At 46.7% G+C, this 23181-nt stretch overlaps 1 protein-coding gene across 6 annotated transcripts in view; it reads right to left on the reverse strand.

Moving 5' to 3' along the window:
* HTR1E (5-hydroxytryptamine receptor 1E) overlaps positions 1–23181 on the reverse strand; it is a 417773-nt gene that overhangs the window by 108972 nt on the left and 285620 nt on the right. The window lies entirely within an intron of this gene.

The following is a 23181-nucleotide window of genomic DNA, read 5'->3' on the forward strand; positions in this document are numbered from 1 at the left end:
GTTTATGCCAGGGGTCACGTACTGTAGGACAATATCTGATACAGTTCCAGATCCTGGCATCCGAACTGGCATGGAACGACGAGGCCCTGTATGCTGCATTCTGGCATGGCTTATCCGAGCGTATTAAAGATGAGTTAGCTACCAGAGACTTACCTTCTAAGTTAGATGAGCTAATCTCACTCTGCACGAAAGTTGATTTACGTTTCAGAGAGAGAGCAACTGAGCGTGGAAGATCATCTGCTCCAAAATCTTCTGCTCCTCCTCCTCGTCAACTGTCACCATCTAAAGATGAGCCCATGCAACTTGGCCGTTCCCGTTTAACTCCTGCTGAGCGCCGAAGACGTCTCTCCGAGTCTCTCTGTCTCTATTGTGCAGCTCCGTCTCACACCATTAATGCCTGTCCCAAACGTCCGGGAAACTCCAAATCCTAGCTCGCCAAGGAGAGGGCCGGCTAGGAGTAATGATCTCCTCTCCATCTCCTCAAGATTGTAATCTCCCAGTCTCGCTTCAAGTTGCTCAACGTTATCGGAACGTCATTGCCCTCCTTGATTCCGGAGCAGCTGGGAACTTTATTACCGAAGCCTATGTTAAACGGTGGTCCCTACCCACCGAGAGACTTCCTTCGTCCATTTCTTTAACTGCCGTGGATGGCAGCAAAATTTTTGATGCAGTTATTTCTTTAAGGACTCTACCAGTTCGTCTGAGAGTGGGAGTTCTTCATTCCGAACTTATTTCTTTTTTAGTGATTCCAAGAGCCACACATCCTGTGGTCCTGGGCCTTCCATGGCTCCGTCTTCACAATCCTACAATTGATTGGACGACTACGCAAATCCTGGCATGGGGTTCCTCCTGTGCTGAGACATGTTTGTTTAAAGTATTGCCTGTCTGTTCTTCCTCCCCCAGGTCGTCTGATGTTCCACCTCCTCCATATCAAGATTTCACGGATGTGTTCAGTAAAGCTTCTGCTGATATCCTTCCTCCTCATAGAGAATGGGACTGCCCGATTGATCTCGTTCCAGGGAAGGTTCCACCTCGAGGCCGAACTTATCCGTTGTCTCTGCCTGAGACGCATTCTATGGAGGAATATATTAAAGAGAACCTAGCAAAGGGGTTCATTCGACCTTCTTCTTCTCCAGCCGGCGCAGGCTTCTTTTTTGTAAAAAAGAAAGATGGTGGTCTGCGGCCGTGCATCGACTACAGAGGTTTGAACGACATTACCATCAAGAACCGTTATCCTTTACCCCTGATTACTGAGCTCTTTGACAGAGTTAGCGGAGCTACCATCTTTACAAAGCTGGACTTGAGAGGTGCATACAATCTCATCCGGATCCGTGAGGGTGACGAGTGGAAGACCGCCTTTAACACCCGTGACGGACATTATGAGTACCTCGTCATGCCCTTCGGATTGAGCAATGCTCCAGCTGTCTTCCAGCATTTTGTCAATGAGATCTTCAGAGACATTCTATACCGTCATGTCGTGGTCTATCTAGACGATATCCTCATTTTTGCCAACGATTTAGAGGAACATCGTTTTTGGGTTAAAGAGGTTCTGTCCCGTCTCCGTGTCAATCATCTCTATTGCAAATTAGAAAAATGCGTCTTTGAAGTCAAGTCCATTCCGTTTCTAGGGTACATTGTGTCCGGTTCCGGACTAGAGATGGATCCTGAGAAACTACAAGCAATCCAAAATTGGCCGGTACCCTTAACCCTCAAAGGGGTCCAGAGGTTCTTAGGGTTCGCCAACTATTACCGAAAGTTTATACGAGACTTTTCCACCATTGTGGCGCCTATTACTGCTTTCACTAAGAAGGGTGCTAACCCGTCCAAGTGGTCTGAAGAAGCCATGCAAGCATTTCATCTTTTAAAACAAAGGTTCATCTCTGCGCCTGTTCTGAAACAGCCTGACATCGACTCTCCTTTCATCTTAGAGGTGGATGCCTCCTCCGTTGGAGTAGGAGCGGTGTTATCTCAGAGGGCTAAAGATGGCCATTTACACCCTTGCAGTTTCTTCTCCCGGAAGTTCTCCCCAGCTGAGCGCAACTATGCCATTGGCGACCAGGAGTTGCTAGCCATCAAGCTCGCTCTAGAAGAGTGGAGGTATCTGTTGGAGGGAGCTTCTCATTCAATCACCATACTTACAGACCACAAGAACCTTTTATATCTGAAAGGCGCACAATGTCTCAACCCTCGTCAGGCCAGATGGGCACTTTTCTTTTCCAGGTTCGACTTTAAACTCCAGTTCTGTCCGGGCTCTCAGAATCGCAAGGCCGATGCCCTTTCCCGCTCATGGGAGCAAGAAAATGAGTCAGAGTCTTCAGACAAGCATCCTATTATAAATCCGTTGGCATTCTCCACGGTAGGGATGGACTCTACGCCCCCATCAGGGAAAAGTTTTGTGAAACCGATGCTAAGGAAGAAGCTCATGCATTGGGCCCATGCTTCCCGTTTTGCCGGACATACAGGTATCCAAAAAACCCTGGAGTTTATCTCTAGGTCCTATTGGTGGCCAACTCTGAAAAAGGACGTCTTGGAGTTTATTGCATCTTGCCCAAAGTGTGCTCAACATAAGGTATCCCGCCAGTCGCCTGCGGGGCAACTGGTTCCACTATCTGTTCCCCGTCGACCTTGGACCCATTTGTCGATGGATTTTATTACAGATTTACCCATGTGCAACAAGTTCAATACCATCTGGGTGGTAGTTGACCGGTTCACCAAGATGGCACACTTCATTCCTCTCACCGGTCTTCCGTCAGCTTCCAAGTTGGCTCAAGTATTCATACAAGAGATCTTCCGACTCCACGGTCTTCCTGAAGAAATTATCTCAGATCGAGGAGTTCAATTCACAGCCAAATTCTGGCGAAGTTTATGTCAAGTCCTCCAAGTCAAGCTAAAGTTTTCCACAGCTTACCATCCTCAGACCAATGGTCAAACCGAGAGGGTGAATCAGGACTTGGAGGCCTTCCTCCGCATCTATGTGTCCTCCTCTCAAGATGACTGGGTTCAATTACTTCCCTGGGCCGAGTTCTGTCATAACAACCAGTATCATTCTTCATCTGCTTCAACACCATTCTTCACTAACTTTGGATTCCACCCTAAAGTCCCTGAGTTCCAACCGCTTCCAGCAACTTCTGTTCCCGCAGTGGATATCACCTTGCATCAGTTTGCCAATATCTGGAAGAGCGTACGATCAGCTCTGCTCAAGGCATCGTTCAGGTACAAGAAGTTTGCGGATAAGAAGCGTCGAGCAGTTCCTGCTCTCAAGGTGGGTGATCGGGTATGGTTATCCACGAAGAATTTGAGGTTAAGAGTTCCCAGTATGAAGTTTGCACCTCGCTATATCGGTCCTTTCAAGATTGAACAAGTCATCAATCCTGTTGCTTACAGACTCCAGTTGCCTCCCTTCTTAAAAATACCCAGGACATTCCATGTTTCCCTGTTGAAACCGCTGATCTTGAATCGGTTTCATTCCTCACTTCCTCCAACTCCGAAAGTCCAAACTCAACGAGGCGTTGAGTATGAAGTGGCCAAGATCCTGGACTCACGTCACCGTTACGGTCAACTACAGTATCTTATTGACTGGAAGGGTTACGGCCCTGAGGAACGTTCATGGACCAATGCTTCTGATGTCCATGCTCCTGCCTTGGTCCGGAGATTCCATTCCAAGTTTCCTCAAAAGCCAAAGAAGTGTCCTGGGGCCACTCCTAAAGGGGGGGGTGCTGTCACGATCCGGGTATCTGGACGCCATTTCTTACCCATCAGATGCCTCCTAAGGCTGGCTCAGCGCTCCAGGACCGGATCCCATCTGTTATCCTAATGTTCACATTCCTGCATCCTCTCCTGTCTCTCTGAGACGCTGTCACAGTAACGCCTTATTACATCTGGCATGGCGTCTCCCGCGGCCTCCGCCCCCGTCCCTGAGCTTCTGCATGCAGAGTGTCAGAGTGGCGATTACGTCAGCCGCGGCCTCCGCTGTGTCCGCGTGGTTGGATGTGCACTTGTCAGCCTGGCGTCTCCTGTCTCCAGTGGCCGGCGCCGCCATTACTGTTTTCATTACCACATGGATTACAAACCAAACTTCCCTCCAAGTGTCTGCATGGGCGCAGCCATCTTGGATTCTGTCAGCTGATCATTTCCTCCAATCTGTTGTCAGTATTTTTAATCTGCATAATTGCCAAGCCAATCCCTTCCTTGCTGCAGGTATAAATACACTGTGCCTGAGCAAGGAAGGCGTCAGTGCTTTGGTTGTCAAACCTAGTTCCTGTTTGTCTCTCTCCTGTGATTGTCTTCCAGGTTCCAGCTCCTGTCTCAAGACTTCCACCATAGAGACCCGCACCAGCATTCCACCTGCGGTGTAGCCTGACTCCAATCCATTGTGGATTCATCTGTTTCCAGCTACAACATTACCTGCTTCCAGCTCAGCTTCCAGCAGAGTACAGCTTCTCTTAAAGGGCCGGTGTCCTTTCTACACTTTACCACTCTCCACCGGTATTATTATTTCTCCGCTCTCAAGTTCTACATTTCAGTTCATATTTCATCGCTCCCAAGTTCATTTATTATTTAACTGGTTCCAGCCAGTATCCACTCCGTGCTAACAACAGTCTGGTTCCAGCCAGTATCCACAGCAGCCGTTTTATCTTCAGCAACCCAGCTTTTCCTGGAACACCAGCTGGCACAATCCTGGGTTATCTCCATTGCTACAGTCAGGCCTGGTAAGGACTTTCCATCTAGAAGATTATAAGAACTATCTCACACTACCAGTGCCCTGTGGCTCCTGCCATCCTGTAGTACCCAGGAACTGTATTTATTCTTTGCTGACTTTTACGTTTTCTTTTACTGCTGCTGTGTTGCGGAGTTGTCATAATAAACATCATTGACTTTTATCCAAGTTGTCGTGGTCACGCCTTCGGGCAGTTATTATTCATGTTACTTACATGTCCAGGGGTCTGATACAACCTCCCAGGTTCCGGTACATCTCAGCCCCTACAACTGAGGCTGCCTCCCGTCAGCTCAGGCCCTCAGTTGTGACACGGGGTGCTTTGCCTGCTGTATCTAAAAGGGGTTCTCTGCTGTATCAGTCCAGGCAGGGTGCTCTGTCTGCTGTATCAGTACAGGCGGGGTGCTTTGCCTGCTGTATCTAAAAGGGGTTCTCTGCTGTATCAGTCCAGGCAGGGTGCTCTGTCTGCTGTATCTGAAAGGGGTGCTCTGTCTGCTATATCTGAAATAGGGGTGCTCTGTCTGCTATATCTGAAAGGGGTGCTCTGCTGTATCAGTCCAGATGGGGTGCTCTGTCTGCTGTATCTGAAAGGGGTAATCTGTGCGTCCATCCAGGGGGTCCACCCTATGTAAAATTAAAATAATAAAAGCTAAAAACAAAAAGCCTAAAAATATAATTATAAAAAAAAATAAGAATTTACTTACCGATAATTCTATTTCTCGTAGTCCGTAGTGGATGCTGGGGACTCCGTCAGGACCATGGGGAATAGCAGCTCCGCAGGAGACAGGGCACAAAAGTAAAAGCTTTAGGATCAGGTGGTGTGCACTGGCTCCTCCCCCTATGACCCTCCTCCAAGCCTCAGTTAGGACACTGTGCCCGGACGAGCGTACACAATAAGGAAGGATTTTGAATCCCGGGTAAGACTCATACCAGCCACACCAATCACACTGTACAACCTGTGATCTGAACCCAGTTAACAGCATGATAACAGCGGAGCCTCTGAAAAGATGGCTCACAACAATAATAACCCGATTTTTGTAACAATAACTATGTACAAGTATTGCAGACAATCCGCACTTGGGATGGGCGCCCAGCATCCACTACGGACTACGAGAAATAGAATTATCGGTAAGTAAATTCTTATTTTCTCTGACGTCCTAAGTGGATGCTGGGGACTCCGTCAGGACCATGGGGATTATACCAAAGCTCCCAAACGGGCGGGAGAGTGCGGATGACTCTGCAGCACCGAGTGAGAGAACTCCAGGTCCTCCTCAGCCAGGGTGTGCCCCTGACCAAGTAGCAGCTCGGCAAAGTTGTAAAGCCGAGACCCCTCGGGCAGCCGCCCAAGATGAGCCCACCTTCCTTGTGGAATGGGCATTTACATATTTTGGCTGTGGCAGGCCTGCCACAGAATGTGCAAGCTGAATTGTACTACACATCCAACTAGCAATCGTCTGCTTAGAAGCAAGAGCACCCAGTTTGTTGGGTGCATACAGGATAACAGCAAGTCAGTTTTCCTGACTCCAGCCGTCCTGGAAACCTATTTTTTCAGGGCCCTGACAACATCTAGCAACTTGGAGTCCTCCAAGTCCCTAGTAGCCGCAGGCACCACAATAAGCTGGTTCAGGTGAAACGCTGACACCACCTTAGGGAGAAACTGGGGACGAGTCCGCAGCTCTGCCCTGTCCGAATGGACAATCAGATATGGGCTTTTGTGAGACAAAGCCGCCAATTCTGACACTCGCCTGGCCGAGGCCAGGGCCAACATCATGGTCACTTTCCAAAATTCCATGTGAGATATTTCAAATCCACAGATTTGAGCGGTTTAAACCAATGTGATTTGAGGAATCCCAGAACTACGTTGAGATCCCACAGTGCCACTGGAGGCACAAAAGGGGGTTGTATATGCAATACTCCCTTGACAAACTTCTGGACTTCAGGAACTGAAGCCAATTCTTTCTGGAAGAAAATCGACAGGGCCGAAATTTGAACCTTAATGAACCCCAATTTGAGGCCCATAGACACTCCTGTTTGCAGGAAATGCAGGAATCAACCGAGGTGAAATTTCTTCGTGGGGCCTTCCTGGCCTCACACCACGCAACATATTTTCGCCACATGTGGTGATAATGTTGTGCGGTCACCTCCTTCCTGGCTTTGACCAGGGTAGGAATGGCCTCTTCCGGAATGCCTTTTTCCCTTAGGATCCGGCGTTCAACCGCCATGCCGTCAAACGCAGCCGCGGTAAGTCTTGGAACAGACATGGTACTTGCTGAAGCAAGTCCCTTCTTAGCGGCAGAGGCCATGAGTCCTCTGTGAGCATCTCTTGAAGTTCCGGGTACCAAGTCCTTCTTGGCCAATCCGGAGCCACGAGTATAGTTCTTACTCCTCTACGTCTTATAATTCTCAGTACCTTAGGTATGAGAAGCAGAGGAGGGAACACATACACCGACTGGTACACCCACGGTGTTACCAGAACGTCCACAGCTATTGCCTGAGGGTCTCTTGACCTGGCGCAATACCTGTCCAGTTTTTTGTTCAGGCGGGACGCCATCATGTCCACCTTTGGTCTTTCCCAACGGTTCACAATCATGTGGAAGACTTCCCGATGAAGTCCCCACTCTCCCGGGTGGAGGTTGTGCTGAGGAAGTCTGCTTCCCAGTTGTCCACTCCCGGAATGAACACTGCTGACAGTGCTATCACATGATTTTCCGCCCAGCGAAGAATCCTTGCAGTTTCTGCCATTGCCCTCCTGCTTCTTGTGCCGCCCTGTCTGTTTACGTGGGCGACTGCCGTGATGTTGTCCCACTGGATCAATACCGGCTGACCTTGAAGCAGAGGTCTTGCTAAGCTTAGAGCATTGTAAATTGCTCTTAGCTCCAGTATATTTATGTGGAGAGAAGTCTCCAGACTTGATCACACTCCCTGGAAATTTTTTCCTTGTGTGACTGCTTCCCAGCCTTTCAGGCTGGCATCCGTGGTCACCAGGACCCAGTCCTGAATGCCGAATCTGTGGCCCTTTAGTAGATGAGCACTCTGCAGCCACCACAGAAGAGACACCCTTGTCCTTGGAGACAGGGTTATCCGCTGATGCATCTGAAGATGCGATCCGGACCATTTTTCCAGCAGATCCCACTGAAAAGTTCTTGCGTGAAATCTGCCGAATGGAATCGCTTCGTAAGAAGCCACCATTTTTCCCAGGACCCTTGTGCAATGATGCACTGACACTTTTCCTGGTTTTAGGAGGTTCCTGACTAGCTCGGATAACTCCCTGGCTTTCTCCTCCGGGAGAAACACCTTTTTCTGGACTGTGTCCAGAATCATCCCTAGGAACAGCAGACGTGTCGTCAGAGACAGCTGCGATTTTGGAATATTTAGAATCCACCCGTGCTGTCGTAGAACTACTTGAGATAGTGCTACTCCGACCTCCAACTGTTCTCTGGACCTTGCCCTTATCAGGAGATCGTCCAAGTAAGAGATAATTAAGACGCCTTTTCTTTGAAGAAGAATCATCATTTCGGCCATTACCTTGGTAAAGACCCGGGGTGCCGTGGACAATCCAAACGGCAGCGTCTGACACTGATAGTGACAGTTTTGTACCACGAACCTGAGGTACCCTTGGTTCCTGGTTCGCTATCACTGCTCTGAGTGACTCGATCTTGATTTGAACCTTTGTATGTAAGTGTTCAAATATTTCAGATTTAGAATAGGTCTCACCGAGCCGTCTGGCTTCAGTACCACAATATAGTGAGGAATAATACCCCTTTCCTTGTTGTAGGAGGGGTACTTTGATTATCACCTGCTGGGAATACAGCTTGTGAATTGTTTCCAATACTGCCTCCCTGTCGGAGGGAGACGTTGGTAAAGCAGACTTCAGGAACCTGCGAGGGGGAGACGTCTCAAATCTCCAATCTGTACCCCTGGGATACTACTTGTAGGATCCAGGGGTCCACTTGCGAGTGAGCCCACTGCGCGCTGAAACTCTTGAGACGACCCCCCACCGCACCTGAGTCCGCTTGTACGGCCCCAGCGTCCTGCTGAGGACTTGGCAAAAGCGGTGGAGGGCTTCTGTTCCTGGGAATGGGCTGCCTGCTGCAGTCTTCTTCCCTTTCCTCTATCCCTGGGCAGATATGACTGGCCTTTTGCCTGCTTGCCCTTATGGGGACGAAAGGACTGAGGCTGAAAAGACGGTGTCTTTTTCTGCTGAGATGTGACTTGGGGTAAAAAAGGTGGATTTTCCAGCTGTTGCCGTGGCCACCAGGTCCGATGGACCGACCCCAAATAACTCCTCCCCTTTATACGGCAATACTTCCATGTGCCGTTTGGAATCTGCATCACCTGACCACTGTCGTGTCCATAAACATCTTCTGGCAGATATGGACATCGCACTTACTCTTGATGCCAGAGTGCAAATATCCCTCTGTGCATCTCGCATATATAGAAATGCATCCTTTAAATGCTCTATAGTCAATAAAATACTGACCCTGTCAAGGGTATCAATATTTTCAGTCAGGGAATCCGACCAAGCCACCCCAGCGCTGCACATCCAGGCTGAGGCGATCGCTGGTCGCAGTATAACACCAGTATGTGTGTATATACTTTTTAGGATATTTTCCAGCCTCCTATCAGCTGGCTCCTTTTTGATAAGCGTGTGAGCGCCTTATCCACCCTAAGGGGTGTTTCCCAACGCGCCCTAACTTCTGGCGGGAAAGGGTATAACGCCAATAATTTTCTATCGGGGGAAACCCACGCATCATCACACACTTCATTTAATTTATCTGATTCAGGAAAAACTACAGGTAGTTTTTTCACACCCCACATAATACCCTCTTTTGTGGTACTTGTAGTATCAGAAATATGTAACACCTCCTTCATTGCCCTTAACATGTAACGTGTGGTCCAAATGGAAAATACGTTTGTTTCTTCACCGTCGACACTGGAGTCAGTGTCCGTGTCTGTGTCTGTGTCGACCGACTGAGGTAAATGGGCGTTTTAAAGCCCCTGACGGTGTTTGAGACGCCTGGACAGGTACTAATTGGTTTGCCGGCCGTCTCATGTCGTCAACCGACCTTGCAGCGTGTTGACATTATCACGTAATTCCCTAAATAAGCCATCCATTCCGGTGTCGACTCCCTAGAGAGTGACATCACCATTACAGGCAATTGCTCCGCCTCCTCACCAACATCGTCCTCATACATGTCGACACACACGTACCGACACACAGCACACACACAGGGAATGCTCTGATAGAGGACAGGACCCCACTAGCCCTTTGGGGAGACAGAGGGAGAGTTTGCCAGCACACACCAAAACGCTATATTATACAGGGACAACCTTATATAAGTGTTTTCCCTTATAGCATCTTAATATATAATAATATCGCCAAATAAGTGCCCCCCCTCTCTGTTTTAACCCTGTTTCTGCAGTGCAGTGCAGGGGAGAGCCTGGGAGCCTTCCTAGCAGCGGAGCTGTGTAGGAAAATGGCGCTGTGTGCTGAGGAGAATAGGCCCCGCCCCCTTTTCGGCGGGCTTCTTCTCCCGTTTTTCTGACAACCTGGCAGGGGTTAAATACATCCATATAGCCTCAGGGGCTATATGTGATGTATTTTTAGCCAGCATAGGTACTTTCATTGCTGCCCAGGGCGCCCCCCCAAGCGCCCTGCACCCTCAGTGACCGTTGGTGTGAAGTGTGCTGAGAGCAATGGCGCACAGCTGCAGTGCTGTGCGCTACCTCATGAAGACTGAGAAGTCTTCAGCCGCCGATTTCTGGACCTCTTCTCTCTTCAGCATCTGCAAGGGGGTCGGCGGCGCGGCTCCGGTGACCCATCCAGGCTGTACCTGTGATCGTCCCTCTGGAGCTAGTGTCCAGTAGCCTAAGAAGCCAATCCATCCTGCACGCAGGTGAGTTCACTCCTTCTCCCCTAAGTCCCTCGTTGCAGTGAGCCTGTTGCCAGCAGGACTCACTGAAAATAAAAAACCTAACAAAACTTTTACTCTAAGCAGCTCTTTAGGAGAGCCACCTAGATTGCACCCTTCTCGGCCGGGCACAAAAACCTAACTGAGGCTTGGAGGAGGGTCATAGGGGGAGGAGCCAGCGCACACCACCTGATCCTAAAGCTTTTACTTTTGTGCCCTGTCTCCTGCGGAGCCGCTATTCCCCATGGTCCTGACGGAGTCCCCAGCATCCACTTAGGACGTCAGAGAAAAGATTTTTTTGTTTTGTTTATCCTGTACCCCAGTGTACTATACAATTCTTATTTTATTTTCATAAGTACTGTGACACTGCCGGTCAGACTGCAGTATATTATTTCTTATACACATATTGTGCGACACTGTTGGTGAAGGTCAGTCACAGTGTTGGATAACTATTTCTGATGCACACACGTATTATGTGACACTGTGGGTGAAGGTGGTACCATAGTAATACATTTTATTTTCTACTCATACTAGGGGTGTGCACCGGGCCATTTTTTGTGTTTTGTGTTTTGGTTTTAAATCTGGATCTCCTTCGTGTTTTGGATCTGGATTGGTTTTGCCAAAACCACCCTTGTGGGTTTTGGATCTGGAAAAAAATCATCAAAACAGCTAAAATAACAGAATTTCGGGGTGTTTTTGTTCCTACAGTATTATTAGCCTCAGTAACATTCATTTCCACTCATTTCCAGACTATTCTGAATACCTCACAACTCACAATATTGTTTTTATCCAGTTTAGGCCAAAAGGTTGCACCGAGGTATCTGAACGGAGCAGCAGCAGCCCTTGGATGTATATACTGGGTGGACAAAATATATAAAAAAAGAATGTATTTAAAAAAGATGCATTAGGCAAGGCTCAAGATTTCAGTTCACAAAAAGATGATTAATGCAAAGCAGAATAAAAAAAAATATATATTTTATATTTCATTTATTAAAATTTTAATTTATTTAAATGTATTTTATTTTATTTATTTAGAATCCAATTCTTCATTATTCCAAGATATCTTCGATATGCAGAAAGTTCACTATATGAGTGTGGAGAATTTATTTATATTCATTTAATTTAAATTGATCTGATTTATAATTATTATTAATAATATTAATTTGAATTAATTACAATGTGGTGATAAGAAGAGTTATGAAAATAGGACAATAACTTATAATGACAGAACACGCCTACATGGACGGAGCAGCTGTATTCCCTGGATGTATACTGGGATGACACAGCACAAAATATTAATTTAAAACAAAATATATATATTAATTTTTATATCACACACTGCGGTTTCAGTGTCGCACAAATGAGTCAAAATATGTAGAAGTATTTTTTATAATCACACACCGGCGGTTACAGTGTCACACAAATGAATCAGTAATATATATAATTACACACTGCGGTTGACTACACTGACAGTGTCACACAATGCATTTATGAGTAGGAAATAATATACTGCGGTCTGACCGGCAGTGTCACAGTACTTATAAAATAATGTATAGTACACTGGGGTACAGCACAAACAAAAAAATATATATATTTTTTTATAATTATAATGTTAGGCTTTTTATTTTAGCTTTTATTATTTTAATTTTAAACTGGTGGCGGAGCACCCCTTTCAAATACATAAATAGAAATATATTTTTTGCTCTGGATCACACACAGAGGATATTTATCAGTAGTGTATGGCATTACCGGTAGTCAACACTGAGTGACACACCAATAGAAATATATGTTTTGCTTTAAATTGGGTAGTACGGATGGTGTAATGGTTAGTATTACTGCTTCACAGCACTGAGGTCATGGGTTCGATTCCACCATGGCCCTAATTGTGCGGAGTTTGTATATTCTGCCCGTGTGGGTTTCCTCCGGGTGCTCCGGTTTCCTCCCACAATCCAAAAATATACTGGTAGGATAATTGGCTTCCAACAAAAATTAACACTAGTGTGAATGTGTGTGCGTGTACATGTGGTAGGGAGTATAGATTGTAAGCTCCACTGGGGCAGGGACTGATGTGAATGGCCAAAATATTCTCTAAAGCGCTGCAGAATATGTGTGTGCTATATAAATAACTGGTAATAAATAAATAATCACACACAGAGGATATATAGCAGCAGTGTACGGCAGTACTGGAAGTCGTCACTGAGTGACGCACCAATAGAAATATATTTTGTGCTCTGGATCACACACAGAGAATATACAGCAGTAGTTTACGGCAGTACTGGTAGTTGTCACTGAGTTATGCACAAATAGAAATAGATTTTTTGCTTTGGATCACACACACAGAGGCTATATAGTAGTGTACGGCAGTACTAGTAGTCGTCACTGAGTGACACACCAAAAGAAATATATTTTTTGCTTTGGACCACAAACAGGGGATATATAGCAGTAGTGTACGGCAGTAGTGGAAGTCGTCACTGAGTGACGCACCAATAGAAATATATTTTGTGCTCTGGATCACACACACAAGTTATATAGCAGTAGGTTACGGCAGTACTGGTAGTTGTCACTGAGTGACGCACTAATAGAAATATATTTTTGCTCTGGATCACACAGAAAGGATATATAGCAGTAGTGTATGGCAGCCTCAGTACTAGTAGTCAGAGTGATGCACCAATAGAAATATATTTTGTGCTCTGGATCACACACACAAGTTATATAGCAGTAGGTTACGGCAGTACTGGTAGTTGTCACTGAGTGACGCACTAATAGAAATATATTTTTGCTCTGGATCACACAGAAAGGATATATAGCAGTAGTGTATGGCAGCCTCAGTACTAGTAGTCAGAGTGATGCACCAATAGAAATATATTTTTGCTTTGGATCACATATAGAGGATATATACCAGTAGTGTATGGCAGTACACAGCCCCTTAGACAGAGAACAACACCTGGTCCTATACACAGCCACAGTATGCTATATGCAGTGCACTATTATGCAGAGCCCTAACACAGTGACAGTCACAGCACACCTACACAAGAAGCACCCCAGCTTAACTCAACTCTCCTGCTGCAACCCCTCTGCTTTCTCCTGCCCCCCTTCCCTAACCTGCCTATCCGATTACAGCACAGAATACAGCACAGAAGGAACACATCCTTACCGTGCACTTTCCAAGTCTGAAGTGAAGATGGCGCTGTTCACCGGGACTATATATAGAATCCAAATCCCGCGAGATCCAATAGCGGGATGGTGACATTTTGCCTCGTTTTTGGATCTGAGTTAGGCGTGAAAAACTGAGCCTGACTCGGATCCACTCATTCCTAACTCATACACGTAATCAGAGTTGGACTGGCCCACGGGGGTACAGGGGAAACCACCGGTGGGCCCCACTGTCTGGGGGGGGGGGGCCCTTCCCCTCCACTATGGATCAGGTTACAGACTGTGCACTTGAATTGTACATTATACATGTTACTTTATACTGCAGAGGACTATGGTGTATTATCATGCATGCATTAGCAGTATTTACGGGTGGTCTTCAGTATGCCGAATGTCGGGATCCCGGCGCATAGTATACCGGCGCCGGGATCCCGACACCTGGCATACCGACAGCTATTCTCCCTCGTGGGGGCCCACGACCCCCCTGGAGGGAGAATAAAATAGCGTGGCGCGCGTAATGTACCACCGTGCCCACAGCGTGGCAAGCGCTGCAAGCCCGCAAGGGGCTCCTTTGCGCTCGCCACACTGTCGGTATGTCGGCGGTCGGGCTCCCGGCGCCGGTATGCTGGTCGCCGGGAGCCCGGCCGCCGGCATACCATACTACACCCGTATTTACTATATATATTTATCAAGGGGCCCAGCCCATACACTTTCTCATGGTTAGGCAAACCAATGTGGTGGCTGGCAACACCATTTCAGGAGACTGGCCACACCTCTAAACATGGGCCCCTACCACTGCATTCCCCTGGTGGGCCCTTTATGCCTCAGTCCAACACTGCACGTATTGTACGACACTGTTGGTGAAATAAAACCGTAGAGTGAAATTATTATCTGTGACTCAAATACGTATTGCGTGACGCTGTGGGTGAAGGTGGTACTGCAGTAATATATTTTATTTCCTATTTATACACGTATTGTGCGACACTGTTGGTGAAATTAAACCACAGTGTTCAATTACTATTCCTAGTGGGTGGGAGGGCCCAAGGACAGTTCCATCTTGCACCTCTTTTCTTTGCATTATGTGCTGTTTGGAGCATTGCTGACTGTCTACTAGTGTAGACAACAAACATTTGTATAGTTTATTAAACTGCCACCCTGGATGCCACTGCAGTGCCATTCTGGTTCCTAGATGTGCCATGTTGGCAGTTTAAGTACCACATGTTTGTGCCGCCTACTGCTGTCGCTTAGCTTAGTCATTCAGCTACCTTGGTGCAACCTTTTGGCCTAAACTGGATGAAAACAATATTGTGAGCTGTGAGGTGGTCAAAATTAATTGGAAAAGAGTAGAAATTAATGTTATTGAGGTTAATAATTCTGTAGGAACAAAAGCAGGCCCAAATTCTGTGATTTTAGCTATTTTTATGATTTTATTTTTTTTAAATACAGATCCAAAACTCGCAAGGGAGGTTTTGGCAAAACAAATACAGATCCAAAACATGAAGGAGATACAGATCCAAACCAAGAACCCGAAACCCGAGATTTGGGCCAGCACACATTCCTATATTTTATAATATAGGAATGTGTGCTGGCCCAAATCTCGGGTTTCGGGTTCTTGGTTTGGATCTGTATCTCCTTCATGTTTTGGATCTGTATTTGAAGGAAAAACTGCAAATATTGTTTACAAGAAATTTTGTGATCAATGTGTTAGAGATGAGCGGGTTCGGTTTCTCTGAAACCGAACCCGCACGAACTTCATGTTTTTTTTACGGGTCCGAGCAGACTCGGATCCTCCCGCCTTGCTCGGTTAACCCGAGCGCGCCCGAACGTCATCATGACGCTGTCGGATTCTCGCGAGACTCGGATTCTATATAAGGAGCCGCGCGTCGCCGCCATTTTCACACGTGCATTGAGATTGATAGGGAGAGGACGTGGCTGGCGTCCTCTCCATTAGAAATTAGATTAGAAGAGAGAGAGAGATTGTGCAGAGTCAGACAGAGTTTACCACAGTGACCAGTGCAGTTGTTGTTAGTTAACTTTTATTTATTTTAATATAATATATCCGTTCTCTGCTATATCCGTTCTCTGCCTGAAAAAAAACGATACACAGCAGCAGCCAGTCACACAGTGTGACTCAGTCTGTGTGCACTCAGCTCAGCCCAGTGTGCTGCACATCAATGTATAAAAGGCAAAGCTTATAATAATTGTGGGGGAGACTGGGGAGCACTGCAGGTTGTTATAGCAGGAGCCCCCAGGAGTACATAATATTATATTAATTTAAAATTAAACAGTGCACACTTTTGCTGCAGGAGTGCCACTGCCAGTGTGACTAGTGGTGACCAGTGCCTGACCACCAGTATAGTAGTATATTGTTGTATGTATTGTATACTATCTCTTTATCAACCAGTCTATATTAGCAGCAGACACAGTACAGTGCGGTAGTTCACGGCTGTGGCTACCTCTGTGTCGGCAGTCGGAACTCGGCAGGCAGTCCGTCCATCCATAATTGTATTACAATATATACCACCTAACCGTGGTATTTTTTTTTCTTTCTTTATACCGTCGTCATAGTGTCATACTAGTTGTTACGAGTATACTACTATCTCTTTATCAACCAGTGTACAGTGCGGTAGTTCACGGCTGTGGCTACCTCTGTGTCGGCAGTCGGCAGGCAGTCCGTCCATCCATAATTGTATTATTATTATAATATATACCACCTAACCGTGGTTTTTTTTTCATTCTTTATACCGTCGTCATAGTGTCATACTAGTTGTTACGAGTATACTACTATCTCTTTATCAACCAGTGTACAGTGCGGTAGTTCACGGCTGTGGCTACCTCTGTGTCGGCAGTCGGCAGGCAGTCCGTCCATCCATAATTGTATTATTATTATAATATATACCACCTAACCGTGGTTTTTTTTTCATTCTTTATACCGTCGTCATAGTGTCATACTAGTTGTTACGAGTATACTACTATCTCTTTATCAACCAGTGTACAGTGCGGTAGTTCACGGCTGTGGCTACCTCTGTGTCGGCAGTCGGCAGGCAGTCCGTCCATCCATAATTGTATTATTATTATAATATATACCACCTAACCGTGGTTTTTTTTTCATTCTTTATACCGTCGTCATAGTGTCATACTAGTTGTTACGAGTATACTACTATCTCTTTATCAACCAGTGTACAGTGCGGTAGTTCACGGCTGTGGCTACCTCTGTGTCGGCACTCGGCAGGCAGTCCGTCCATCCATAATTGTATTATTATTATAATATATACCACCTAACTGTGGTATTTTTTTTTCTTTCTTTATACCGTCGTCATAGTGTCATACTAGTTGTTACGAGTATACTACTATCTCTTTATCAACCAGTGTACAGTGCGGTAGTTCACGGCTGTGGCTACCTCTGTGTCGGCAGTCGGCAGGCAGTCCGTCCATCCATAATTGTATTATTATTATAATATATACCACCTAACTGTGGTATTTTTTTTTCTTTCTTTATACCGTCGTCATAGTGTCATACTAGTTGTTACGAGTATACTACTATCTCTTTATCAACCAGTGTACAGTGCGGTAGTTCACGGCTGTGGCTACCTCTGTGTCGGCAGTCGGCAGGCAGTCCGTCCATCCATAATTGTATTATTATTATAATATATACCACCTAACCGTGGTTTTTTTTTCATTCTTTATACCGTCGTCATAGTGTCATACTAGTTGTTACGAGTATACTACTATCTCTTTATCAACCAGTGTACAGTGCGGTAGTTCACGGCTGTGGCTACCTCTGTGTCGGCAGTCGGCAGGCAGTCCGTCCATCCATAATTGTATTATTATTATAATATATACCACCTAACTGTGGTATTTTTTTTTCTTTCTTTATACCGTCGTCATAGTGTCATACTAGTTGTTACGAGTATACTACTATCTCTTTATCAACCAGTGTACAGTGCGGTAGTTCACGGCTGTGGCTACCTCTGTGTCGGCAGTCGGCAGGCAGTCCGTCCATCCATAATTGTATTATTATTATAATATATACCACCTAACCGTGGAATTTTTTTTCTTTCTTTATACCGTCGTCATAGTGTCATACTAGTTGTTACGAGTATACTACTATCTCTTTATCAACCAGTGTACAGTGCGGTAGTTCACGGCTGTGGCTACCTCTGTGTCGGCACTCGGCAGGCAGTCCGTCCATCCATAATTGTATTATTATTATAATATATACCACCTAACCGTGGTTTTTTTTTCATTCTTTATACCGTCGTCATAGTGTCATACTAGTTGTTACGAGTATACTACTATCTCTTTATCAACCAGTGTACAGTGCGGTAGTTCACGGCTGTGGCTACCTCTGTGTCGGCAGTCGGCAGGCAGTCCGTCCATCCATAATTGTATTATTATTATAATATATACCACCTAACTGTGGTATTTTTTTTTCTTTCTTTATACCGTCGTCATAGTGTCATACTAGTTGTTACGAGTATACTACTATCTCTTTATCAACCAGTGTACAGTGCGGTAGTTCACGGCTGTGGCTACCTCTGTGTCGGCAGTCGGCAGGCAGTCCGTCCATCCATAATTGTATTATTATTATAATATATACCACCTAACCGTGGTTTTTTTATACCACCTAACCGTGGCAGTCCGTCCATAATTGTATACTAGTATCCAATCCATCCATCTCCATTGTTTACCTGAGGTGCCTTTTAGTTCTGCCTATAAAATATGGAGAACAAAAAAGTTGAGGTTCCAAAATTAGGGAAAGATCAAGATCCACTTCCACCTCGTGCTGAAGCTGCTGCCACTAGTCATGGCCGAGACGATGAAATGCCAGCAACGTCGTCTGCCAAGGCCGATGCCCAATGTCATAGTACAGAGCATGTCAAATCCAAAACACCAAATATCAGAAAAAAAAGGACTCCAAAACCTAAAATAAAATTGTCGGAGGAGAAGCGTAAACTTGCCAATATGCCATTTACCACACGGAGTGGCAAGGAACGGCTGAGGCCCTGGCCTATGTTCATGGCTAGTGGCTCAGCTTCACATGAGGATGGAAGCACTCAGCCTCTCGCTAGAAAACTGAAAAGACTCAAGCTGGCAAAAGCACCGCAAAGAACTGTGCGTTCTTTGAAATCCCAAATCCACAAGGAGAGTCCAATTGTGTCGTTTGCGATGCCTGACCTTCCCAACACTGGACGTGAAGAGCATGCGCCTTCCACTATTTGCATGCCCCCTGCAAGTGCTGGAAGGAGCACCCGCAGTCCAGTTCCTGATAGTCAGATTGAAGATGTCAGTGTTGAAGTACACCAGGATGAGGAGGATATGGGTGTTGCTGGCGCTGGGGAGGAAATTGACCAGGAGGATTCTGATGGTGAGGTGGTTTGTTTAAGTCAGGCACCCGGGGAGACACCTGTTGTCCGTGGGAGGAATATGGCCGTTGACATGCCAGGTGAAAATACCAAAAAAATCAGCTCTTCGGTGTGGAGGTATTTCACCAGAAATGCGGACAACAGGTGTCAAGCCGTGTGTTCCCTTTGTCAAGCTGTAATAAGTAGGGGTAAGGACGTTAACCACCTCGGAACATCCTCCCTTATACGTCACCTGCAGCGCATTCATAATAAGTCAGTGACAAGTTCAAAAACTTTGGGTGACAGCGGAAGCAGTCCACTGACCAGTAAATCCCTTCCTCTTGTAACCAAGCTCACGCAAACCACCCCACCAACTCCCTCAGTGTCAATTTCCTCCTTCCCCAGGAATGCCAATAGTCCTGCAGGCCATGTCACTGGCAAGTCTGACGAGTCCTCTCCTGCCTGGGATTCCTCCGATGCATCCTTGCGTGTAACGCCTACTGCTGCTGGCGCTGCTGTTGTTGCCGCTGGGAGTCGATGGTCATCCCAGAGGGGAAGTCGTAAGCCCACTTGTACTACTTCCAGTAAGCAATTGACTGTTCAACAGTCCTTTGCGAGGAAGATGAAATATCACAGCAGTCATCCTACTGCAAAGCGGATAACTGAGTCCTTGACAACTATGTTGGTGTTAGACGTGCGTCCGGTATCCGCCGTTAGTTCACAGGGAACTAGACAATTTATTGAGGCAGTGTGCCCCCGTTACCAAATACCATCTAGGTTCCACTTCTCTAGGCAGGCGATACCGAGAATGTACACGGACGTCAGAAAAAGACTCACCAGTGTCCTAAAAAATGCAGTTGTACCCAATGTCCACTTAACCACGGACATGTGGACAAGTGGAGCAGGGCAGGGTCAGGACTATATGACTGTGACAGCCCACTGGGTAGATGTATGGACTCCCGCCGCAAGAACAGCAGCGGCGGCACCAGTAGCAGCATCTCGCAAACGCCAACTCTTTCCTAGGCAGGCTACGCTTTGTATCACCGCTTTCCAGAATACGCACACAGCTGAAAACCTCTTACGGCAACTGAGGAAGATCATCGCGGAATGGCTTACCCCAATTGGACTCTCCTGTGGATTTGTGGCATCGGACAACGCCAGCAATATTGTGTGTGCATTAAATATGGGCAAATTCCAGCACGTCCCATGTTTTGCACATACCTTGAATTTGGTGGTGCAGAATTTTTTAAAAAACGACAGGGGCGTGCAAGAGATGCTGTCGGTGGCCAGAAAAATTGCGGGACACTTTCGGCGTACAGGCACCACGTACAGAAGACTGGAGCACCACCAAAAACTACTGAACCTGCCCTGCCATCATCTGAAGCAAGAAGTGGTAACGAGGTGGAATTCAACCCTCTATATGCTTCAGAGGTTGGAGGAGCAGCAAAAGGCCATTCAAGCCTATACAATTGAGCACGATATAGGAGATGGAATGCACCTGTCTCAAGTGCAGTGGAGAATGATTTCAACGTTGTGCAAGGTTCTGATGCCCTTTGAACTTGCCACACGTGAAGTCAGTTCAGACACTGCCAGCCTGAGTCAGGTCATTCCCCTCATCAGGCTTTTGCAGAAGAAGCTGGAGGCATTGAAGAAGGAGCTAACACGGAGCGATTCCGCTAGGCATGTGGGACTTGTGGATGCAGCCCTTAATTCGCTTAACAAGGATTCACGGGTGGTCAATCTGTTGAAATCAGAGCACTACATTTTGGCCACCGTGCTCGATCCTAGATTTAAAGCCTACCTTGGATCTCTCTTTCCGGCAGACACAGGTCTGCTGGGGTTGAAAGACCTGCTGGTGACAAAATTGTCAAGTCAAGCGGAACGCGACCTGTCAACATCTCCTCCTTCACATTCTCCCGCAACTGGGGGTGCGAGGAAAAGGCTCAGAATTCCGAGCCCACCCGCTGGCGGTGATGCAGGGCAGTCTGGAGCGACTGCTGATGCTGACATCTGGTCCGGACTGAAGGACCTGACAACGATTACGGACATGTCGTCTACAGTCACTGCATATGATTCTCTCAACATTGATAGAATGGTGGAGGATTATATGAGTGACCGCATCCAAGTAGGCACGTCACACAGTCCGTACTTATACTGGCAGGAAAAAGAGGCAATTTGGAGGCCCTTGCACAAACTGGCTTTATTCTACCTAAGTTGCCCTCCCACAAGTGTGTACTCCGAAAGAGTGTTTAGTGCCGCCGCTCACCTTGTCAGCAATCGGCGTACGAGGTTACATCCAGAAAATGTGGAGAAGATGATGTTCATTAAAATGAATTATAATCAATTCCTCCGCGGAGACATTGACCAGCGGCAATTGCCTCCACAAAGTACACAGGGAGCTGAGATGGTGGATTCCAGTGGGGACGAATTGATAATCTGTGAGGAGGGGGATGTACACGGTGATATATCGGAGGGTGAAGATGAGGTGGACATCTTGCCTCTGTAGAGCCAGTTTGTGCAAGGAGAGATTAATTGCTTCTTTTTTGGGGGGGGTCCAAACCAACCCGTCATATCAGTCACAGTCGTGTGGCAGACCCTGTCACTGAAATGATGGGTTGGTTAAAGTGTGCATGTCCTGTTTTGTTTATACAACATAAGGGTGGGTGGGAGGGCCCAAGGATAATTCCATCTTGCACCTCTTTTTTCTTTTCTTTTTCTTTGCATCATGTGCTGATTGGGGAGGGTTTTTTGGAAGGGACATCCTGCGTGACACTGCAGTGCCACTCCTAGATGGGCCCGGTGTTTGTGTCGGCCACTAGGGTCGCTTATCTTTCTCACACAGTCAGCTACCTCATTGCGCCTCTTTTTTTCTTTGCGTCATGTGCTGTTTGGGGAGGGTTTTTTGGAAGGGACATCCTGCGTGACACTGCAGTGCCACTCCTAGATGGGCCCGGTGTTTGTGTCGGCCACTAGGGTCGCTTATCTTACTCACACAGCGACCTCGGTGCAAATTTTAGGACTAAAAATAATATTGTGAGGTGTGATGTGTTCAGAATAGGCTGAAAATGAGTGTAAATTATGTTTTTTGAGGTTAATAATACTTTGGGATCAAAATTACCCCCAAATTCTATGATTTAAGCTGTTTTTTAGGGTTTTTTGAAAAAAACACCCGAATCCAAAACACACCCGAATCCGACAAAAAAAATTCGGTGAGGTTTTGCCAAAACGCGGTCGAACCCAAAACACGGCCGCGGAACCGAACCCAAAACCAAAACACAAAACCCGAAAAATTTCAGGCGCTCATCTCTACAATGTGTACAATATTTGCAGTTTTTCCTTCAGGGATTAACACAAAAAGATGCTTGGGGCTACTAACTCGTGAGCAAGCCATATAAAGCTGCCCCTAGAAGAAGCATGTTGTCCTGAGATCTACGCCTGCAGCCCTGAGTGTTTGCCCTTGCGACTTGTTGATTTTCATAGCGACAGTCGCTTACAGGAATCTGCAGAAGAGATGAGCGGGTTCGGTTCTCAGAGAACCGAACCCTACTGGACTTCACGTTCCGAGCCCAGATCCGAGTCAGGCTCGGGTTTTCCCGCCTGACTCGGAAACCAGAACGAGGCAAAACGTCATCATCCCGCTGTCGGATTCTCGCGGGATTTGGACTCCATATAAGGAGCCACACGTCCCCGCCATTTTCACTCCGGCATTGGAGAGTGTACTGAGAGGACGTGTCTCCGTTCTCTCAGTGTCCTCAGTGTCCGTGTCTTGTGCTGCATCTGTCCAGTCACAGTGGTTGTGTCCTCTTGCTGCCATATGTCCAGTGGTGCTGTATTGGGTGCTGTGTTGTGCTGCATCAGTTCAGTGGTGGTGTATTGTGCTGCATTAGTCCAGTCACAGTGGTGGTGTCCTCTGCTGCCATATGTCCAGTGCTGCTGTATAGGGTGCTGTGTTGTGCTGCATCAGTTCAGTGGTGGTGTATTGTGCTGCATCAGTCAAGTGGTACTGTCGTGTGCATCAGCCATCAGTCATCCCAGTGACCAGTCAAAGTGGTATACTCTG

Source organism: Pseudophryne corroboree, chromosome 4 (genome assembly GCF_028390025.1).
Source record: "Pseudophryne corroboree isolate aPseCor3 chromosome 4, aPseCor3.hap2, whole genome shotgun sequence".
NCBI classification, from domain to species: Eukaryota; Metazoa; Chordata; class Amphibia; order Anura; family Myobatrachidae; genus Pseudophryne; species Pseudophryne corroboree.